General features: G+C 41.5%; 1 long non-coding RNA gene across 1 annotated transcript in view; it reads left to right on the top strand.

The window, feature by feature from the left end:
• Positions 1–344: 344 nt before the first annotated feature.
• LOC123383909 overlaps positions 345–17,709 on the top strand; it is a 101,323-nt gene continuing 83,958 nt past the window's right edge. The window contains exon 1 of the long non-coding RNA XR_006594287.1: positions 345–2,012. This is a non-coding gene — a long non-coding RNA (uncharacterized LOC123383909). The remainder of the gene's footprint in view (positions 2,013–17,709) is intronic.

The following is a 17,709-nucleotide window of genomic DNA, read 5'->3' on the forward strand; positions in this document are numbered from 1 at the left end:
TACTCTTCATACACTTGGGACTGCCTCCTGTTCTTACCTTTATCACACCACAGGCTCTTCTGGAATCACACTGCCCATAGTGATCCCACTCGGGGGTTTTCATGGTAAAAACTCTCGTGTTTTAAAGAGTAGGAAACTGGGGCAGCTCAGTCAGTTAAGCGATCAACTTCAGCTCAGGTCATGATCTCACAGCTTGTGAATTCAAGCCCCACGTTGGGCTCTGTGCTGACAGCTCAGAGCCTGGAGCCTGCTTCAGATTCTTTGTCTCCTTCTCTCTCTCTGCCCCTCCCTCACTTGCACTCTGTATCTCTCTATCTCTCAAAAATAAATACACATTAAAAAAAAAAATTAAAGAGTAGGAAACTTTGAGCTTAAGGGAGAAAAGACACTAGAAAGTTCTACAGTTGGAAGTCCTTCTCGTTTCATTTTCTCCAACTACTGGAAAAGAGTGTTAACTAGACAAGAATACTATACAGACTTCTCACTTTTCCTTTTCTCTGTCTTCCACTTCCTTCTTTACTAGCCAGTGTTAGAGAAGTTAAACCACGAGATGGCACAAATTGGAGTTTGAGAAGCTCAAGTTATGAGGAAACTGGTGTTCAGAGCAGTAGAAGGACTTCATCAAGGCCACAGAGGCCTTCTGGGTACCATCCCTGTGCTCCTGCTGGGACATCAACTGCCGCCTAGGTGAGGGGAGACCCTGCTGCAAAGGTTCCGAGGAAGGGAGAAAGAACACAGCCGTGGGAGGGAAGAGCTTATCTGAAGAACAGTGAAAACAAAGAAATGGAAAATTAAAGTGACTTTTTCTCTAAGGAAATTAACATAATAGATAATAGATGCATTCATTTTAACGTAGCAAGCATTCATGGGTCCACACTTGTGCCTGGCCCTGTGGTCAAAAATGCAGATTTCTGGGCTCCGCTTTTTGAGATTAAGGTTTAATGTGTGGCTTTCCAAACAAAAAGGATCAGCTGGTGACATTTGCTAAGTTGATTAAGTCCTCTCTCTTCTGGGAGCTCCCATTCGGTATGTGTCAGTTGTGCTGGAGGATCTGAATCTCAACATCACCAGTGATTCTGAATTTCCGATGCAAGCAGTCCTTGAACCTACTTTGAGAAACTATGAATCGACTTCATTTGTTTATAGACCCTTTTCAATTGTTTCCTTCTGACTATTCAAACCATTTGGAGTATGCAGACAGGGATTAGTGGGATCTTCTAGAAAAATCCAGAGGTGGCTATATCCAAGGATGAGAAAGACCTGGTAGAGTATTGGGATAAATGTAATCCCCTCTTGGCCTCACTTCAGAAGGCTTGAAAAAAATCTTTAACAGTCCTTCAACAAGAATTGTTTGAAGGCTCGGAGGGAAGGGGGAATCTCCTATTCCAGTGTGACTTGAGCAGCAGTCAGAACCCCACTGCAGCCCTCAGCTCTGATTATGGGATGGTGTGGTTCTAGGAATGTGTGGGACTTACAGCTTGAAAAATGCCAGAAAATCAGGAATTTAAATCCCCCCTGATTTATGCCTCGCTTGTCAAAGGCTCTACAGCTTTAGGAATGGTAAGCATTTGAGCGAAGCGCTGAAGGGTGAGCTGTGTTCTGATTCCAGCTGATTATTATTACCAGTGGTTGCTCCTAAAGCTTTAGTGACTCTCAGCTGTAACCTTTAGACTTGGTCCATTCCTGTTTTGTGAGGTGTTATAAATCCCATGATTAAAAAAAAATTCTAATAGGAACATTCTCTGACTTTTTAAGCCAATATTTCTGAGACTGGTTACCTGGGAGATGGAAGGTTAAGGTAAGCATCCTTTATCTCTGCTCACACATCTGAGCTGCTTTTTTTTGTTAGATGCTGGAAGTATGTAATAAGTTTTTTTGCTAAAGAATAATTCTTCACCCAAGAAGAGACAAATACAAGCACATTCATTTGTTGTCTGTAATTCTGGCTGCTTATTATGGATCCAAGAGCATTTGGTGCAGAAAACGGGACCCTCCTCCTCCACACGGTTACTGTAAGTGATTTAAATCAATCCCTTTTATGCAGCCTCGGGTACAGGAAGCACAACATGTAGTGACTAAATATGCCATTTAAATTCTTCTCAGGCAAAGGTTAAAAGAGAGGTGGGAGGCAAGAGTGGGGAAAGCTGAGATTGGTGAGGTAGCTGTATTCACATATTTTTGATAGGTTTCTAAGATACACGTCTCTTTTTCCAAAGCAAATGCATTCATGCCTGAGAAAGAAAACAAACAGGGAAAATGTTAGTTCTTGTGCTGGTGAGCTCATGAGAAATGCCAAAAGAGTTGTTTGTGCCCAGCCACAAATATCAGGGTTTCTTTATTGTTGAGCTTTGATGCTCGGAATCAGGCGGAACGTTTCCATGGCAACTAATAGATGTTATGTTTATTTACTGACTGGCAGGGAATGACAGTGTCAGCAACTGACATTTTAGTTTCTCTCTCTTCTTTTTCTCCCCTGTAAAGATTTGTTTTAGTCGATGAAAATGGCAATAGCATCTTCCATTTTATTTGTCAGAGCTTCTATGGCAAAAGTAAACAGCAGTTTAATTGGATTCAGTTATTCCATGAAACATCCTTTGCAGGCCCATTGCCTTATGGGCTTTGGAGAGTACTTACAGTGGACAGTTGCTGGCGAGATGATTTGCAAAGCGAAAATCAAGTCTCGGGTTTTATTCACTTGAAAATGATCTAACAACCGCATTCCGAGCCGTCTAAATTCACGTAGGTCTCTTTAACGTCCTCTACGTGTCACGTGACCTTGTTTATGCTCCTACTGATCTATTCATACAAAGGGATATGGAGACTTGTAAAGAGACTACAACCTCAGCAGAGACAGGAGATGGCGCTACAGGGTGGGCGGGGACCATACCTTGCTGGCTATCGATAACGATGTATTTCCACTCTTATCTGCCTGTGGCTTGTTGGCCCTATAAATTATCTGCGGTCAATTTTTAATGCTGAACCGGCTTCCTCCTACTGTCCAGCTGGTGTGTGCTCCAGGGATATAAACCAGTGTTAGCATTTGCTTTAAGAAAACACAATTAGCAAGGCAAGCTGCTGTTGCCGGCCGTGGGGGAGGGGGAGTGTATCACATGATTCATGCTAAAGCAGAGAATTGGCTTCTTCCTTGGTCCCTGTTTAGTGTTCCGTGTGCTGCTGCTCTGATTAATTTTGAACAATTGACTCTGTACACACGTCCAGCTTTTAAGACAAGATCTCCAAAAGCTTTAGGAAACAGTCAATATGTGACTCCAGGTGCTCAAAATGTTGTTGCTTGAAACAACCTTCCCTGATTTCCTCTGTCTCAGGTAGAAATTAGCTTCTCTCACAGAAGCTCTTATCACTTCCTTACATTCATCTGTTCCAGACCTGTTTCTCAGGCTAGAATGTAAGCAGCTTGAAGGCAGTGGTTGAGTCTTACTGGATTTTTGTAGCCACAGAAGCTAGCATGGTTTCTGGCACAGCAGGCATTCAGGAAACTGATGTGGAATAAATGAATAATGAATGAGTGATTCATCACAACCCAGCTCCTGAGTGGAGTCAGGCAGCCTGTCCTCTGATCAAACTGCCATTACAGCACCCCTCACTTTTTTGGCTGTTTCTGGTTCTGTGGAATGAATGCATAACATATTGTCCAGTTAAGGATGAGAGAGCTAACATTTTTCAAGTGGATGTTCTTTCGTTTTCTGGTGTGTGCATGCATGCACACATACAGAGAATAATACAACAAAAATAACAAATGAAAGGAGCAGATTCTGACAAGATCTACATCGAGCCATAAGGAGACTGTGGGAGATGAGGAGGAGCACCAAAGATCTGGACTCTGGTTTTCTTTCATCAGATAGACAACATCTCTGGGTCTCAATGACCTTAGCTCTCAAATGAGGGGTTTGGGTCAGATGAGGTTTTCCCAAATTGCATTCCACTGGACACCAATGTCTACAATGTGTTATCTCTTCCGGAGTAACCAAAAACCAACCGAACAACCAACTCTGTAAAGCTAAATTAAACAGGAATACCGAGAGTCCAAAGAGTAAGTGTAGATGGAGTCTGAGAGGCCTTGGGAAATATGTGACTTCTATGATTGTTCAATCAGGAATGCAACAGAGGAAGCCCATGGACAAAAATGACTTTGTCTAGCCTTATTTGATAACCAAAATGCTTTGCTCAGAGACACTTTAGACATCCATGGGTCACTGGGGTACTGGATGACTGGTGGTTCTTTCCCCAGAGGAAAATGAGTTTGAGTTGACGGGAATTCTGACTCATGCTCTTATTTCGTTAAGGTGTTACTTCATCAGCTTAAAAAAAACTCATCATATTTCACCAACATAATAGAAATAGGGCAGAGACTTAGAAATTTGAGGTAACGATTGTAAATAAACCATCAATAACTAAAGCCCTGCACCAGTCACTTGTGGTTTATCTATACTTAAATTCACTGATAATGGTCAAGTAACCAATTCACCTTAAGTGTAGGCCAAGTCAGACAGAGGCTTTGGATAACAGATGACTTCTGCAACATCTTTTGTGATTATTAAATCAGGAGTCCTATCAGAGGAGGCCCATAGGATCTTCCAATACGAAGATCTTAAAGGAGGAGGAAAAAGATAAAGAGCAGTATACTTATCTTTTATTTGCACAAGCCCTCCTCCTCTCTGGTTCAGATATACTGTTATCAGAATCAGCAGCAGCAGCAGCAGCAGCAGCAGCAAAGAATTAACAACTTTACAGGGTAAAAAAATGCCCTAGATACAAATACATGGAATCTGTCAGGGAAAGGAGGAAGGAGAGGAAGGTAACTAGTATTTATTGAGTAGCTGCTACATGATAAGCATTATAGTGAGCATTCTGCAACTGCACTGGGAGGTATCATCATATTCCTTTTACACATGAGAAAACTGAGGCTCATGGTGCCATGAGGATCATCAGGTAGTAAGTGGCAGAGCTTAGATTCAACCCCTGATAAGCCATGATACCAAAGTTTATGAGCTTTCTATTTTGTTCTGCCGAGAGGAAAGGATACACACCTAGAGAGAGTTAGCACTAGCAACCTTAACAAGTCCTAATGAAGTCACAGAGACAGTAAGGAAAGAGGAGAAGGCATCATGGTTTTGATGGTGAGCAGACTCAAACAAGATGTGGAGTTTGAGCTGGTCTTTGAATAAGTAGAAGATCCCATTTAGAATTGTGATTAAACAAAACACCCACACTACTCCCAGTGCTTTGCAGATCTGTGACCACATGGTGATCTCTGAGAGGGATCAGAAGAGTGGAAGGGCTAACTAAGTTGAGAGCTTCAGGGGGTATGTCATGGCCAGTAGAAACTCATGGCCCTCAGGATGCGGCTGCTATAAACTGAGTGTGTTTCTCTCCAACCCCCACCCCCGCCAAATTCCTGTGTTGAAACCTAATCCTTACTGTGTGGGTATTTGGAGGTGAAGCTTTGGGAGGTGATTAGGTCATGAGGATGAAGCCCTCATGAATGGGATTAGTGATCTTACAGAAAAGACTCCAGAGAGGTCCCTTGTCACTTCTGTCATATGACGATATAGCAAAAAGATGGCTATCTATGAACCAGGATACAGACTCTCACCAGACATGGAATCTTCTGGCTCCTTGATCTTGGGCTTCCTGGTCTCTAGAATTATGAGAAATAAATTTCTGTTGTCTATAAACCATCTATCTAGTCTATAGTATTTTTGCTATAGCAGCTCAAACAGACTAAGACAATGATAAAAATTATAGACAGTCTTGGGCTCTCAGTTGTTGCTGCAATGGGCTTACTTCTACTTGAGCTGTCTGTGGCAGAGTTCACAATATGATTATGGAGTGCCTCAAATAATAAGGTCATACAGTGAAAAACAAAGACATGGAAGCTCAGTTGGAAAATAGGCAAAAAAAAAAAATAGAATTGTCAAGAAAACTCTAGTAATCATACATTTTTGTTCCCTCTGCTTTCTTGCATTGACTATAGTTTAAATTACTCCAAAATGGACCCTAACCATAGCTGGTCTTCTTAATATAGCTGAGAAGGTCTGGTGAATGCTCTGGAATTCTTTCTCCCCCCCTTGGAAATAATATTGGTTTTGTTTCCATATGACAACATCAGTAGGCTCTGGTTAAGCCAAATTGTTGTCCCTTAAGTGGTACCTGTTCATTTTTCTGTTACAGTGCTTACGGACACTGGACACTCTTCTGTGACACTATTCCAGTTATCAGAGTATCATGTAAAGAATGCCACATCAAATCTTTAAGTAAATCTTACAGCATTTGGGATCTGAGTTTTGGGGCACAAATATACTTTCAAAATGTTGAACCTCTTCCACTCTAAAGACCTCCAATCACCACCTCTTTTTTTTCAATATATGAAGTTTATTGTCAAATTGGTTTCCATACAACACCCAGTGCTCATCCCAAAAGGTGCCCTCCTCAATACCCATCACCCACCCTCCCCTCCCTCCCACCCCCATCAACCCTCAGTTTGTTCTCAGTTTTTAAGAGTCTTTTCTGCTTTGGCTCTCTCCCACTCTAACCTCCTTTTTTTTTTCTTTTTTTTTCTTCTTTTTCCTTCCCCTCCCTATTCACCATCTCTTTTTTTGAGTACAAATACAAATTAGTCTTGGAGCTTTGCTGGATATAAATATTTTTTTTAATGAGCATTTGGCATTACCACCAACAGGGTCAAGGCTTGGGAAATTATTACATCATATGACTTTAGAAATAAATGGGATATTTTTCAGACAATCTCATCCCAGGAGTTTTTAAACTGTGCACCATGGAAATAAAGGAGTTATCTGGAGCTTCCATGGGGAATACTGGACTCCAGCTCTCCATCCTACTACAAAGCAGCAAGTCCTACCTTATCTATTTTAGTTACTGGAACTCCTTGTGAGATTTTATTTGAAGAATGACTCCATAGCTATATGAAAGCCTGAAAACTACATATGTAGTCTAATATTTAGCCTGGCCATTTATTCAAAATCAGAAAAAAATGAGGTCAGAGAAGGCATAGAACTTTCTTTCAGGTGGAGTACTAGTAGCAAACTCTGGACTGGACCCCACTGGGCTCGTTCCCCACTGGCCTGGACCCCACTTTACTGCTCTGCAATATTTTTTTAATCAAAGGCCAGATTTATTGGAGGCTCTTGGATCAGTCGCTCAATTTTAGACCCAAAAGGAAACTTTTTCTCATGGTACTGTCCCAGAATGATTTGTTTGGTGCTCACATGTGCTGTGAACATACAAAACAAGATATACAGAACAGGCTAAGATGGTCAGGAAAAGGAAGATGGTAAATGGCTGTGGCTTTTAATAATTTCTGTGAACTTTATTGTGAAAAATATTATTTTTGATTTTTTAAATATTATCACCACCCTTCTTAAACAGTCTTCTCTGAACTGCAGAATGACAAATCATAGAAGCTTCATGTCTCAGACCTCCTTGCCAACGATTCCTGGTTAGATTCTACCCAAGGAGACATTCCTCAGAGATTTGGAAGGCAGAAGGAAAAGAGAAGCTATTTTCCTCTTACAAGCATGAACAGACAGCTGATGTGGGATTTTGCTAGTGGCTTAGTTTAGAAAATCTTCCTAGGAATAATTCACTTCCATGCTGTAGGCAGCTGAGGTAATTGGCAATGACTACTAACTGCATTTCAGGTCTTTCTGAGAATCAACTATGTTTGTGCTGTAGAAGCAGAGACCATTGGTAGTGGCTTCCCAACAATCCTGTATTTTCTGGATTTCCTGAAAGTGGTCTTCCTGAGCTATGCTGTCTTGACTGTAATAGCTGCATGTCCTCTGATTCCCTGGATTAAGCATCTTCCTACTCAGAATGTTCAAAGCAGTTCTGTTTTCTGGTCTGAAGCCTGGTAGTTTCAGAAATTGATTTCTTCAATGGAAGTGGCATAGTGGAAGGGGGTGGAAGTGTGTGGCAAGGAAGTTGATGTCAGAAGCTGGAAGGAGACAGCTTCAAATGTTTCATTTTCATAACGCCATCCTCGGACATGGCCAAGGACAATAATAAACCAGGAGGAGTGCCTGTGGGTGGAGCCAAAGGCCCTGGAGATCAGTGGTCAGAGGAGTTCCTTCCAGAAAGCAGAACCTGGCCTAGTCCAGGGATTTCGTCCACCCCAGGGATGGGGGTGCTTTAGAGAATTTGCTCAGCGGGACCTCAGAATTCTTATAGTTCAGTGATTGACATGAGATGTTCCTTCTTCTTCTTCCAAATGAGAAGGTTTATTAAGGCTGTTCTTGATGTGTTTGCCCACTGTTGGGATGTATGGCGGGGGTTGGGGGGGACAGGCAGCTTTTCCTTTTAGTTCATAGCTTATCAGGTCTATAGGAATCTCGTTTGGATCTGATAGAGAATTCTGCACATCTCCCAGAGACCCAGTACTCCAACTTCAGACTCTGTGAGTGGGTAAGACTTTGAATTATCCCTCTTGGGAGAAGTGAGTGAGTTGTGTGTGTTGGAGAAAGAAGGAAATGGATATTTAGTGACTAGAAGGTAAAACTGAGGGAGGGGCCCTCTATATGCTTGCCAGTTTTTTTTTTTTTTTTTTCTTCAGTAAAGAGAAGATTCCAGTTTCCTTTTCAGTTTGGTCAGTGCATCTAATTGGTTTCTGGATAATGGAATGTGGGCTGAAGTGATATGAACTGGTATCACTTCTAGGTATTGCATGAAGTCCCTGTGTAATCATTCGTTCTCTAACCCTCCACCCCCCACCCCTTATGGCAACTGTTGTGTCACTGTTGAAAAAGTTCCTATCTCAAGATGAAAGGAATCTGGATTTGGGGTCATCACTTTAAGGAGAGCCATTCAGGAGAGCCTCTTGACCCACATCAGCCTATGATATCAGTGAGAGGTAAACCTTTATAGGGACAAGTTACTAAGGTTTTTGGATTGTTTGTTATAGCACATAGTGTTTCTTGTTCGGAGTCATGAAGGAGTTTAACAACATAATTAGCATGATTTTTAGGGATTTAAAAATGGAATCAGGACGAATGAGAATACCCACACAGGTCATGGCCTCATTCTTGGTCTTTTCAAGTAGGGATTCCAAGATGTTTTAATTCTTGCATTCACTGTTAATTTCCTGATACATCTAGAAGAAAGAGGAATTTCTTCTACTCCCATCCCCACAGATAGAGTTTTTTGCATTTGATGGTGAAGGAACAGGAGAAAAGAGTGCCTCTGACTGTGATTGCCAGATGGAGAAACAAGAGAAGGATGTGTTTACAGAACTCCTAAGAAGGATTGAGGTTCGTCTGTGCCCAGTGAGTGTTAGTTTTGGATACCACCACGCTGCCAACAGGGACTTCAGGACACCATGGTTAAGTCCTGACCTGGGGGAGTAAGTGCAAGACTGTGGGTTGAGGGGAAGCAAGGAGGAAGGGGCACAGGAGGCCAGCTGGAGTTAGTGATGCAGATCTTAGGGTTACATTTAAAGATGTTACTCTTGTCACCCAAGTCTCATACCTAATGGTGAGTGCTGAAATTCACAATTGAACTTGCAATCTGGGCGTGGCTTGATACTTTGCCTTTTACAGAACATAACATTTATGTTTTCCTTAGTAATAAATGCAGTATTGTTTGACTGTAGAAGATTTGGAAATTGGCTCAGTCAGTTAAGTGTCTGACTTTGGCTCAGGTCATGATCTCACGGTTCATGAGTCTGAGCCCCGCATTGGGCTCTGTGCTAACGGTTCAGAGCCTGTAGTCTGCTTTGGATTCTGTGTCTCCTTCTCTCTCTGCCCCTCTCCTGATTGTGCTCTCTCTCAAAAGTAAATAAACATTTAAAATTTTTTTAATTACAAAAAAAGGTTTAGGAATTATAGAGAAGCATTAAGTAGAAAAAAAGTCATAATCCCCAACTCAGGAAATAATAGCTATTATTTTGCTTTGGTTCTTAACCAATCTTTTAAGTTAATATACATGTATTATATTTATTTCTTTTAATTTTTTAAATGTTTTTATTCATTTTTGAGGGACAAAGAGAGAACATTAGCGGGATAAGGGCAGAGAGAGAGGGAGACACAGGATCCGAAGCAGGGTCCAGGCTCTGAGCTGTCAGCACAGAGCCCGGCACAGGGCCCGAACTTGTGAACCGCGAGATTATGACCTGAGCCGAAGTTGGACGCTTAACAGACCAAGCCACCCAGGTGCCCTTACATGTGTTGTATTTAAAAACAAAGTTGAGGGGCGCCTGGGTGGCGCAGTCGGTTAAGCGTCCGACTTCAGCCAGGTCACGATCTCGCGGTCCGGGAGTTCGAGCCCCGCGTCAGGCTCTGGGCTGATGGCTCGGAGCCTGGAGCCTGTTTCCGATTCTGTGTCTCCCTCTCTCTCTGCCCCTCCCCCGTTCATGCTCTGTCTCTCTCTGTCCCAAAAATAAATAAACGTTGAAAAAAAAATTATAAAAAAATAAAAACAAAGTTGATGTATATCCTTTAAGGGCGCTTTTATTAATTAGTTTACGGCAGGTTATGCCACCATAACAAAAGATCTTCAAGTCTCAGTGGCTTATAATATCAATAGTTTATTTCTCATTCGTGCTACGTGTCCATTGGATATCAGCTCCAGCATTGCCTCACATTATCTTCATTCCAAGGACCCAAGGTGAAGGAGCAGGCTCTGTTTGGAGCCATCAGCTAGCAGAGAGGAAAGAGAATATGGCAGACCATGTACTGGCCCTTAAGCTTCTGCATGGAAGTGACACATGACATATGTCGTTTCTGCTTTCATTTCATTTTGGAAAGCAAATCATATGGCCAAGTTTAATATCATTGGGTGAGAAATATAATACTCACAGGCAAATATCTGTGAACAATAATTAATACTTATGCCACGGACCTAGTTTAATGTTCCACACTCCTTTGCCAGTACTGGAATTGTTATAAAATTAACGTGGTGTTCCTGTCTCAGTGTGAGAATTTTTGCACATCTCCTACTTTTGGTTCTTCCCATCTTTGTTCTCGTTGCCATAGGAAGGGAATGGTGGGGGATACATTGGAGACACTTCCACCAGTGGAAGTGAATTTGTTATCAGTAAATGACAGTAGTATCTACAGGAAAATTCTAGAAGTTTATAGAAATCCAAAGCATAGAAATATGGTCAGAAGAAAATTTGAATTACATTCTCAATTTAAGAATTAACCTATTCAACAGAGATCTTCAGTAAATGATGATCCTTACCTGGCTTCTCCGTGCTGAGAGAGGGACAGTTTCCTGGCACCATGGCAACTCTTTCTAGCAGCTGGTTCAAGGGTCCATATGTAATGAGAGCTACTGTTTTGGGTTCAGATGCCCACATCTACCTATCTCTGTCAGCCTCCCACCTTCTGTTCTCAAAGGCTCTGCCTAGGGGGTCAGGATGCAGCTTCGTAAATCTGAAATCACCTGCTCATTTCTCGGTGCCCAGCTGCTCACAGAATGGTTTAAGAACAGAAGGAAACTGTCCGTTTTCGAATCCTCCATGCGCTTCTGGCCCTTGGCTTCGTGGGCATCACCTCCTGTGCCGAGGAGGGCGCGAAGCTCACTCACCATCCATTATGTCCTCACCAGGGCCCGCAAGTGTCTGCCCAGAGACAGGGGAACATTCATAAAACTACACGGCACCTCATCATGCTGCCCCTACCCCTGGTTTTCTAATTGGCATGCTGAATGCCTGGGCAGCAGAGACTGTCCCTTCTCTACATTCATTTTCAGTGTAGTAGAGGTCCAATTATTTGCAGACAATAACAAATCATGCTTTTCCTTATCTCGCAAGTGTGGTTTGACTTCCAAGTACACCCCTGGTGCGCCCCCACTGAGCCTTCTTTGCTCGACTTGTCAGGAAGTCACCTTTGTGCGGAGCCCTAGGTTTGGACGGCCAACAACCACCTCTGGCTTTGCACCATGCTTTGTTTTTAGCCTGTGTCCTGTGTTCACTGTCCCTGCTGTCTCTCTCCCTAGTCAGCCTCAGGGGATGTTTGTTTCTTCTATTTAGTATTCAGTAAAGAGTGTACACATTTTGCATTTAATAAGCCACAGAACACACAAGGCTCCTTACTGAGTGAGAGTGAACTGTGGTGTTTGCTAGATCAGCTGCCCTCTCCAGAGGCAATGATTAGCCTTCTTGTCTCCTACTGCCTCTGCTGGATGCTCCCAAACGGAACACAGCTCTAAAACACAACAGTGTCCTTTAGCATCTTGTTTTTAGTCCTATAAACAAATTCCAATGTCCTTTTACTTTTTTAATATACCAAAAGCCAAAGAAAGACTTCCCAAGATGTAGGATTTCTTGATTTGAACACAAACATCAGAAATGGAGACAGAGTTTCGGTCCATAGTACATACCCATAAATTTGACTTTTTTTCTTTTCAAATGTCTTGCCTTCAGTGAAGGCGGGGGAAGAAGAGAATGTGAATAACATTGTCTGCAAATACGGGCACTTTTAAGGAGACAGTAAATTTGGTGTCAATGTCACATAATGTCCAGAAGATAGATCTGGAACTGTGTGAATATGGTTTCAAGGATTAAACGGAGTTAGCCTTGATGCACTTATGTTACTTTTCAACCGTGAGTTTTTATGAATCCATGCACACTGTGTTGCCTCATCAGAATGAGCTATGAAGGAAAAAACAAATGGGGAAGCAATACCTAAGACAAATTGTTCGTCTCCCTTAGGCAGTGCTCTATTCGGGTATCTAAAGAGTAGCCTTCTGAATGCCTGGAGTTTATCTTTGGCTGCAAGACAAGCAAATACTGGGCCTGGAATCAGGAGAGAAGGAGGGGGAATAACAACAAAAAGACCCCTTGCCAGGAGTGTAGAGGAGGAGACAGGCAGAGCCAGCCCCCTGACTGGCACCATAGGGTTCTGAGGCCTGGGACAGCTGTGGAGCCCATCACCTCAGGAGGGAGGGTTTGCTTTGCCCCTGGCTTCCTGGCTCCCACCCTTTCTGCACATTTTCTCCAGCTGAGTTCATTCTTGGCTGGTCCTCATTCAAAGGCAAGAGAGCCAGGTGCTGGGGTGGAGCCAGGTTGGAAACTGGAAGTTTGTCCACCTTTGTGATATTAAAGCAAAGGGGGAGAATGGGAGATGGAAAACTCAGAGGAGTCTTGATTCCATTCTGAAGTGAGCTCTGGAGGGACTGGCTTTTAAGGGAACAAGATGGTAGCTTCAAGAATAGGTTTTTGAAAGTTGGGGAGTTTTGGCCTTTGCCAAAGCAACACACCCCTGTGTATTGGTGGATGTTTGCTATTAGCTCTTCTTTGGCTGTGTGTAGGAGAAACAAATGGCTTTTGTTGCCTGCAAAAAATCTTTCAAGCTCCTTGGACACCCTGTTGCATAAGGACCGTACTCCAGGATTTGTGTAGCCGAGAAAGAACAGGCTTGATCTCTTTAACTCTGTTAGTGTAGGGAAGATAGGGAATAAAGCTGTGTATAAAATGTCAGAAGCTAAAGAGCTTACTGGTGTCACTGGAGAATTGAGGATAAGGGTCTGACCAGTCTGGATCTCTCTCTCTCTCTCTCTCTCTCTCTCTCTCTCTCTCTCTCTCTCAAGCCTCCCAAAATGTGGCTGATGCAGGCTCTTCCCTGGCCATCAACTTAACCAGATCTTGTATTGACCTACCGCTCATTCCCAGGGTTAACTCTTCCCAGTATAAATGAATCTATGCTCTCTGATTACACCAGTTGGCACTGCTATATCTTAAACATAACACAAGCCTCAGCACCCAGTAATCCAAGATTGTTCTTGAAAGTCTGAGTGGGGGATACATTATTTTCTATTTTTTATAGTTATTTTCAGGGAAAGAGAGGCATGAGTTTTATAGCAGTAGTCCAGAAAGGTTGAATTACTAATATAGGATTAATATTGATTATGTTTAAAAGCTCTAAGCAGGAAAAAAAGGCTTTGATTGGATTTTAATTATCCAATGAGCATAAATAAGACAAGGATAGAAGTTACAGAAAGACATATGTTGGATCAAACAAAGAATAGTTTTTGATGATGAGGTGGTTCCAAGATAATGGACTGATTTGACTGATGGTGGCTCTCCTCATTCAAGGTGTTCCAGCAAAGGCTAGAAAAGTATTTGTACATTAACTAGTTTTAAGATGTGAAAGCAGCAATTAACATTTTGCTTTGCAAACTAAGGATTTCTTATTTTTAAGTTTATTTATTTATTTTGAGGGAGAGAGAGAGGCAGAGAGAGAGAGAGAGAGAGAGAAAGAGAGAGAGAATCTCAAGCAGGCTCCACATTGTCAGCACAGACCCTGACACAGGGCTCAAACTCATTAACCTTAAGATCATGACCTGAGCTGAAATCAGGAGTTGGATGCTTAACTGACTGAACCACCCAGGTGCCTCCTAAGGAGTTCTTAATCTGTGAACCTCATAAACATGAATGTAAAACTATTTTTATGTGCACATCTTTAGTGGAGATTTTTTTTTTAATTACAACTTTTTTTATATGGCAAACCAATTAATTAGCTGTCCATGTAAAGAATTAACTTCTTTTAAGCTGTCTTTATGGCTCTACCCATAAACATGTAAGGGATCAATAGACATTTGAGGATAACTCCTAATGTGAAAGATAGAAATAAAAATAAGGAATAGAGACAATAATGCAGGGGAAAGAAAAAAGATAACAAAATCAATAGCAACAATAATAAATAACTCAATATTCTCAGAGAACTAAGAAGATATTTCATGCCACAAAGAACTGGGGACTATATCAAAAGAGCATTTAAAGACAAAAAAGAGCTCTTAGACATTAAAATTATGACTGCAGACACAAAAAATTAACAAGAGGAATTTTAAGACAAGGTAGTCTTGAGAAAGTTGAAAAGGAGGACTAAGAAATGGAAAACAGGGAAGAAAAGAATAGTGAGAATTAGTCCAGGAGAATCAACATTTGAATAAAAGAGACACCTGGATAAAATAGAGAACATCATCAAATAATTCAAGGAAAAATTTCCAGACCCAAAGAACATGAATTTACGGGAGAAAGGTTTCGACAACTATGCCGTTTGATCTGTTTTTAATAGATTAAAAAAATACCAATGCCAAGGTATATAAGTATGAAATTTCAGAATACTGGGTCAAAGGGAGGACCCTAAGTTAAAAGAAAGAAAAAAAGAAAGAAAGAAAGAAAGAAAGAAAGAAAGAAAGAAAGAAAGAAAGAAAGAAAGAAAGAGAAAAGAAAGAAGGATAAAGAAAAGAAAGAAGGAAAGGAAGGAAGAGAGATAAAGGAAGGAAGGAGGAAGAAAGAAGAAAAGAAAGAAAGAAAGAAAGAAAGAAAGAAAGAAAGAAAGAAAGAAAGAAAGAAAGAAAGAAAATGAAAAAGAGATGGTGGAAGAGAGGGAGGGAGAAAGGAAGGAAATCCAAATAGATCACATACAAAAGACTGGAAATCAGAGTGGAATTGAACTGTTGAACAGTAGAAATGAGTGAACAATGGATTAATGGGTTTATTATAAAAGGAAAATTATTTCAACTCAGGATTTTATGCCCAACCAGACTATCATTTAGATAGTGGTAGGGGTGATGTGAGTGGTAGAAGTAGTAAGGGTGGGGTGGGAGCAGGAGAATGGAGATTTTTTTCTTACATTCAAGATACTGTGTGAACAATGAAAATATCTAGACAGCATAACACACCAGGGCTGCTGAAGCAGTGTTCACTAGGGAATTCATAGTAACAGCATCAGTAGCAGCTGTAAAGTTCTCCCACTGCCCACCACACTCTGGGAAAGAACACAGTCTGACAGAGCTAGGTGTCAGACTCTGGAGAAGGTACTCAGTTACTTGGTCTTTGAGGCTTTTAAACTGCATAATTACGGAAGCATCAGTACATCCTCTGTATAATCAGAGGTCAGGATATAACAGTAATAGTACTTGGCAGAAACTGATTTCCAGCCCTCTTCTGCCAAGACACCATTTTTAATTGGAGATAGCACCAGCCTCTCCCCTTGGAATGATCAGGGGGCTGGGATCCAAGCCTTGAGGTTGCAGCTTATGAAGAGGCCAGTAGTGGTGGGTCTTATGTCATCAGTGTTCATGGTTAATAAAGTGTCAGCCCTTTTCCTTGGGTCTAAATGTTGAGGATTAAAATTGATTGCCTGAAGGGGCGCCTGGATTCTGTGTCTCCCTCTCTCTCTGTCTCTAACCCACTCATATTCTGTCTCTGTCTCCTTCAAAAATAAATAAACATTAAAAAAATTTTTTTAAAAATTGATTGCCTGAAGCACAAGGCATACCCATTTTAAATTGAGCTTTGAAGGAAGTCAGTACTTCCTGGGAGGTCAGTTTGAAGGATATGAATTATTCTTTTCCTCTCAGAAATTATCCTTTTCCTCTCAGAAGAACCCAAGACATTTACTTCACATGCACCATTTATGAGGCAACTACTAGATGATGTGCTCTGCCATATTGAGGAAGTAAACTAAGAAAGAGGAAGACACACAATCCAAGAAAAAGGGGATACACATAGGAGAGGCCAAGATAATTGCCAGGATGACAGTGAAGGGAGATCCCCAGAAGGACAGCTAGGAACAGCTAGAAATTTTCATATCCTACATAGAGATTCATAGGGGCGAAAAGTAAAACAAGACCATGGGTTTGGAGTTGTTTGTTTTACTACCATTTGAAAAATAAATATATTTTGTGTCTAGAGTCATGAGCCATATATTTTTTTAATCCTTTCAGCTCTTAAATAACTAACATGGATGGAACAAAGAGGGAAAAACCAAAGCTAAATACAAATCCAGCTATGTGTCAGGAGGCTCATTTCTTGGTCCCCAAAGTTCTTAGAGCTTGTACAGAGCCTTGGCTCCCTTCACAACCCCAGTCCCTGAGAGGAGCTCCATATCCTTTGTAGTTCACCTTTTCAAGGAAATTTGGGGAGAATGACATCAGCAAAAGAGTAAGATTAGATAATGTGAACCAGCTGCCTCTCTACCCCTTCAGATCAACTCCTTTCTGAGTAGAGTTTTGCAACCCTCTGCATGCACAAAAATAATCTGGGGAAAATTTAAAAATGTGTATATGCAGATTCCTGGCCTCGACTGCAGACAGTCTAAGTTAGTCTGAGTTGAAGCCCAATTGTCTGCCTTTTTGACATATAGCTGGTTGAACTATGGACCCACTTGGAGAAAAGTTGCTCTGGAGACTGGGCTCCCAGGATTCAGAAGATCCACCTATGATGGAATTCTATGAACATGCTCCCTTCTCATTAAACCCCAGCTGCATGGAACCTACTCTCAGTGAATGAGTTGTCTTTCTTTAAGGATAATATGGAGCATTCCTAGTTTGGGAACAAGCTTGTGAGGAGAGAAATATCTCATATGTCTGCTAAGAACTGTTTTGTAGTCCTAGGGTAAGCTTCAAAAATATTATGCCGCTTGCAAATAGATAATTTAATGACCTAAAAGTGATCAAACAGATTTACAAGTAGAATTCCTGGGAGATATAATCTTGCTTTCAGTCCAGGTATCTGAATAATATTCATTCGGTTTTAACAGAGGGCTCAATTCTCTTCTTGTGAAAATCTAAATCCCCCCAAATCAATTTTTTTTTGTGTGAAGCCATCACCATTGCTATCAGCCTCCCCCAGCACCCCCAACCCTCATTCTCCCTTGGATCTAATTGCTTAAGTTAAAGTACTTCTCTTCTGCTTTGTATCATAAGGACTCTGTATGTGTGTTT

This window comes from Felis catus, chromosome A2 (genome assembly GCF_018350175.1).
Source record: "Felis catus isolate Fca126 chromosome A2, F.catus_Fca126_mat1.0, whole genome shotgun sequence".
Classification (NCBI taxonomy): Eukaryota; Metazoa; Chordata; class Mammalia; order Carnivora; family Felidae; genus Felis; species Felis catus.